We start from the raw sequence: 6,004 nt of genomic DNA on the forward strand, positions 1-6,004 counted from the left end.
ACAAAAAGGGCTGGGGATGTAGCTCAGTGGAAAGACCTTGGGTTCAATCCTAAGTACCCCGCTCAAAAGATAACCATAAAACAATGTTATTATATTGTTATTTTGTTGCTGGGTGAAACTGTTATGGTTTTAACAATGTTATTAAATGTTTGCCTTCATGTGGCCTGCTAAATGCCCCGGCTGGAGGACTGCAGACTTTTCAACAGCAGGGAGAGGAGCAAATGTTGCAGAAGCTCTGGAGCACTTGGCTCAGCCCTCTTCCCACCGCCCATCCCGAGGCAGAATCTGGCAGGTTCCAGGAAGTGCAAGGCCAGCACCCTTGTGCAGCTGCTCCCAGAGAGAGGGCGGAGAGAGGGCAGCCTGGGTGGCCTGGAGAGCCAGGCGGAGAAGCGGGTAAAAGGGAATGCCCTTCCTACTCGGAGACTTCGTGTGGGTGCCATGTCCTTCTCTGTGTCACCCCAAATCAGCACTCAGGGAGCCCAGTGGTCTGAGAAGCACAGCAGCCAGACACACCGGGGTAGGTGCTGGGGGCCCACCTGCTCACAGAGGCCACTGCAGATGCTGCTTCAGGGGGTGCACACAGACCTGGAAGGGTCAGGCCAGGGCTGTGGGGGGGGGCTTGCAGCAGCCCTAAACTCGAGGGGCTGAAGCTGTGACTACTCCGGCTTCCTTGCCTCTTCCTGGGCACTTCTGGCTTTTGCTCCACGGACTCCAAGGGTCCCTGAAGATGCAGCCCTACCCTGGTGCTTACTTATTCACCAGCATCCCTGAGCTGGCTCCTCTCTGGTCCGAGGTTTCCCACCCTCCCAGAAGGGATCACTTCTCAAATGTGTTTCCGGCACCTCATGATCTGCTTCTGGGTTAACATCAACCATGGCACACTTTTAAATTTCTGATGATATAATGAGTTGTCCAATGAAATAGCAAGTTCCATATTATTGGAGCACTCAAGAAATGGCTGAGGGGCGGGGATTTAGCTCAGTGGTTCCACTGCCTGCCTCACAAGTGCAAGGGCCTGAGTTAGATCCCTGGTACCAAAAAAAAAAAAAAAAGCATGCTTGTAATCCCAGCACCCTGGGAGGCTGAGGCAGGAGAATTCCAAGTTCAAACTCAGTCTGGATGACTTAGCAATGAAACCATCAAGTTGAATGAGGTTACACATGCCTATAGCTTCAGCTATTTGGGAGGCTGAGGTAGGAGAATTGCTTGAGGCCATTAATGAGGCCATCCTGGACAACAGAGTAAGACCTCATTTTAAAAGAAGACAAAAGCAAAACAAAAACAACAAAAACAATAAATAAATGATTTTTAAACATCCAAGTTTGGGGCTGACATTGTAGCTCGGCAGTAAAGCACTTGCTTAGCTTGGATTCATGAGTTCATGGCTAAGATTGTGGGTTCATCTCCAGCACTTCAAACAAACTTGAAATTATATGAAATCCAAACTTCAGTGTCCATAAAGTTTTATCGGAACAGAGCTAGACCCATTTGTTTACATACCCTTTACAGCTGCTTTTACCGTACAACAGCAGAGTTGAGTAGCTGCAAATGAAACCATGTAGTCCACAAAACTCAAAATATTCCCTCTCTAGACAGTGACAGAAAATGTTTACTGATCCCTGCTCAAGATCATTATCCTGCAGGGACAAAATTCAGGCATGGTTACTCCATACATGCTGAGGCTAAGAAGTTCACATTTCCTTTTTTTCCATTTTCAGGATCACCTGCACCACCCCTGTCTCCTGCAGCTCTGTGACTCCAAGGCGCTGATGTCTTTATGCCAGGAGTATCTGTATTTCTGAAAGGACAAGAGGATTCTTCCTCTCCACACTCTGCCATTGTCCCAGATAGTTTCACACCTGCTTGGAGGCTTTTACCACAACTTTGTTATAGATTCATCTCTGACTCAATATTGCAGCCCAAGAAAACCACTGTACTGAGATGTCCAATCAACACCCAAATGTCTGTTCAACATTAGATGAAGAATGGGGGAGGAAAAAAAAGAATGGGGGAGAGAGGGACCCCACTTACCAGTAGGGTAACTTCGAGCAAGTCATTTGATAGCATAGGGCATCGATTTTGTCATCTGTCACAGGCAGACAATCCTGTCCAGTTTGCCAGAATTGCGTGTTAATCGGATGAAGCGAGAGCTGCTACCAGACAGTGCTACTTGGCTTCCAGCGTATTATTGTATGATTGCATCCCTGCTCCCTTTGACCGAAACACAGCCTGCCTGTGGCTTCCTGTGACCTCCCTGACCTTGCCACACTCTTGGCCACCTCTCGCCCTTTGCGTGTGCTGCTCTTTCTGTCCAATACATTTTTCCTCACCCCACCCCACCCCCAGCAGATCATTACATAATCTTGTTTTATATGTGTTTCTGTTTAAAGACATCTTTTTTTTTTCCTCCAGTGCTAAGGATCAAACCCAGAGCCTTGCGCATGCTAGGCAAGCACTCTACCACTGAGCTACACCCCTAACCCTAAAAACACCTTATTCCCTGTATACATTTCATTAATATTGAATTCACCTAACAGCCTTGCAACTCATGCTGGAACAAAGCTGATCTACCGTGAAGTTTCTCCATATAGCACATCACTGCCTTCTTGTGCTTAGGTACACCAGACTGCATTCAGCTTTGTGACCACTTTAAACAGCCACATCACCAACAAGAAGCATAAAAATGCAAAAGAAAAGAAAAGACACCAAATAGACCACAGAAAGAATATCTGCTTATACACAGAGCCTTCCTGGACTTGCCATGGGCTTACATCTCAATAAGCCTACTATAAGTTGAAAATATTGTAAGTCAGAAATTCACTTGATGCACCCAAGTTTTGAACAGAACTTCTCAGGAGCACAGTTCACTATAGATCCTAGTGGTTTTCCTCATGATTACCAGGCAGACTGAAAGCTGCAGCACACAGCTGCAGCCCAGTATTGCAAGGAAGTATGGTACCGAAAATCACCAGCCTGGGAAATGACCACAATGCAAAATTTGAAGTACAGTTTCTACTGAATGTATATTGCTTCTGTAGGATGGTGAAGTCAGAATATCCTAAAAGCCTAAACTGAGCCATCAGAAGCTAGGAACCTTCTGTAGAAACCGGAAGGTAGAATTACCCTTGTTTTACCTCAGCTAGGAACATGCATGTTAGATGAAAACATTTTTTTGCTGCTCTGCAAAGTCCATATCTAACTGTGGAAGAGCTGGGGATACCGAGATGTGGTATTGCCAATAAATTTTAGTCAGTCTGCAAATTCACAGATGCAGAAGTTGCAAACAAATTAGGTTCTATTGGGTTTTCTTCCTTTCTCTTATTCTTTAGAATGTAGAGTCATGGAGGGCTGGTTCACCTTTTTTACCATTTCGCCTCAGGTGTCTAGTGGAAAACTGCCTGGCACACAGTACGCTGTCAATAATAAGTAAACCTTCAATGAAGAAATGAACCCACTCAGCAGAAGAGCTTGGTTCTTCCATGATGGCGAAGGGTTTGCAGACACTGCTGCCTGCACCTATGCTCAGTGCCTTCTCCATGGCCCCCATGAGAACCATTAGAATATTATTCTTCTGCACATGGGCTGTGGAGTCAGACTTTGTGGGTTCCAGTATCAGATTTGCCTCTTCCTAGTCAGGTCACACTGAGCAAGTTGCTGGTCTCCCTGAGCCTCAGCTTCCTCTGTTCTCAAGGGAACACTTACAATGCCAGTAGTGACCCTGCCATCAGAGGGGGTCCTTACAGCGCTTACTACTCTGTGGGCCATCGCAACGCACAGAAAGCATTTAGCAAAGTAAGAGCATGGCAGAGTGAGTCCTCAGAAAACACTAGCTTTCTGTAGCCACCTTATCAGTTGTACACTGTCATATCCACTTTGCAGATGAGGAAACTGAAGGTGAAGGTGGATCAATGAGTTCTCTAGGGCCGCACACAAGGTAGGACTTGCTCTGGGGACTCTAAGCCCACACTGGTATCACTTTGCTGTTACATAAAATGTAGTTTGTTTTGTTTGTTGGTTGGTTGGTGGTACTGGGGATTGATCTTGGGGCCTTCATGTGGAACTACATCCCCATCCCCCTTTTTAAATTTTTTTGAGACAGGCTCTTGCTAGTCTCTAGGTTGCCCAGACTGAGGTTGAACTTTCAATCCTCCTGCCTCCGCCTTCCTGAATGCTGGGATTACAGATGTGTGCTAACCACATCCAGCATGCTAGTCAACTTCACTGGTTAGAAGGGTTCTCACCCTGCCTGCTCCGCCTCATGATCCTGAAGGATGAGGGAGGTCCAGGCAGTACCTGCACTCCTCTCTGGGATGAGCCCAGGACAGGGACCCCCCCACCCCGTGTTCTCTCACATTCCACACTGGTGCATTTGTTCCCTGTCACTTCTGAGTTCCACCCTTTCAAAAACAGCCCTCCTGAGGGTGGGGTGTTGGGCTGTTACCTCGGGGTTGACAGCTCAGAGGCAGGGGTGTTTCTGCTTTAAAGGCCAGAAGAAGCCGCTGCAGCAGCAGCAGCAGCATTCTGGGCTCTAATGTCCTCTGCTTTTCTCTAACTCTAGATCAAAGGTCCTCAACTCTGGCTGCAAACTGAAGTCCCCTGGGAAGCTTTCCTGACCGGATTCCCACGGCCCAGCTCAGCGCAATTACATCTGAGCCCCTGGCGGGTGGACCCGGGCCTCGGCTTCTCTCCTGGCTCCCCACGCCGTGCCAGTTCGCACCCAAGTTTGGGAAGTGCTGTGGACGGATCAGCACTCAGCACCGGCGCTGGGGGCGCTCGGGGCCACAGCAACTCCTTTCTGCTTTGGGGACTCTGCGGGGCGGGGACCTCGGCTTGCCTTCCAGAGGCCCAGGCTCCTCGAGGGTGTTTGTGTGCGAGCGACCTAGTGCTCTGCTCAGCTCTTAGGCCCAGCTCAGAGATGCGGGTTTCCCAATCCCCTTGGGCGACACCACGTGTGGCCGCTCCGACTTCGCAGGTTACCTCTGCAGATCGCAAGCACTGCCGCGGGCCTGCCCCTCTGCCCACCCCGGCCTCAGAGTCCAGGGAGACGCCCCGGGCTAAGAAACCTACCTTGGCCGCCGGCGCTGCCCTCCGGTCCCCCGGAATCCTAGGACTCAGGTTGCATCCGTGTCTTTTCGCCTGCTCCCGGGAGTCGCCCACTAGAGCGCAGGCGCCACCTAGTGGGCGCAGGGCGCCAGTACCGGGACCGGGCCTGGGAGGTGAGAGCGCTGCGCAGGGCGGAAGTGCAGCTGGGCTCCCACGTGGGCGGCTTCCCCAAGCGGGGAGCGGGGAGCGGGGAGCGGGGCCGAGCGGGAGGGGCCCCCTACGTGACCTATCGGGCACCCGGACTTGGACCTGCGCTACTTTCCCTCGGCAGCGTGGGGGAAACGCTAGACCCTGGCTCCTGGTCTGGGATCCATCCCGGGGATTTTCCTGGCTGGGCCCAGGGATATTTCCTTTTCTTTCATCCAACAGCTCTCGGTACACTCCAATTTGGCACAGACGGTCTCGGTCTCGGTCTCACCCCTCCACCCCGCGCTCCCTACTCTCCCCTCTCTCGTTTTTGAGGTACTGGGGACTGGCCCCAGGGCCTCACGTCTGCTAGGCAAGCACTTTACCACTGAGCGACCTCCAGCCCGTTTGCATATTTATTCATTTTTGAGACAGGTTCTGGCTAAATATTGCCCCGGCTGACCTCGAACTTGGGACCCCACTGCCTCCGCCTCCTGAGTCGTTGGGGCTGTAGGCGTGGACTCCCACACCTAGCTATAGCTTCTCTCCTGAGTATGCCAGGAGCATCAGGAGATGCAGAGGGCTGGGTTTCTCTCAAGCCCAGGGAAGCCTTTGCTTTACTAGCAACCGTTTCCCCTGGCCTCCTCCGCCCTTGGACTTCCTCCCGCCACTGTCTTTGCCTGACCTTGTGAACATCCAGTTGGCGTCTGGTGTCTGTCCCTGGGCAGAGGAGACACTGTAGGGCCCTTAGAGGTTGGCGGCCAGGGTGGATTTC

The 6,004-nt window shown here is 51.0% G+C and overlaps 1 protein-coding gene across 5 annotated transcripts in view; it reads right to left on the reverse strand.

Moving 5' to 3' along the window:
- Positions 1–5,136, reverse strand: part of Chd9 (chromodomain helicase DNA binding protein 9) — a 238,395-nt gene extending 233,259 nt beyond the window's left edge. For 4 of the 5 annotated variants that reach the window (XM_010629542.3, XM_010629534.3, XM_010629538.3 and 1 more), the window contains exon 1: positions 5,068–5,136. The gene's annotated coding sequence lies outside the window, so the exon portion shown is untranslated. The remainder of the gene's footprint in view (positions 1–5,067) is intronic. The other variant, XM_010629506.3, reaches the window with a different exon arrangement.
- Between the last annotated feature and the right edge of the window lie 868 nt (positions 5,137–6,004).

The sequence above is a fragment of the Fukomys damarensis genome, unplaced genomic scaffold (assembly GCF_012274545.1).
Source record: "Fukomys damarensis isolate Sample0158 unplaced genomic scaffold, DMR_v1.0_HiC HiC_scaffold_32, whole genome shotgun sequence".
In the NCBI taxonomy this organism is placed as follows: Eukaryota; Metazoa; Chordata; class Mammalia; order Rodentia; family Bathyergidae; genus Fukomys; species Fukomys damarensis.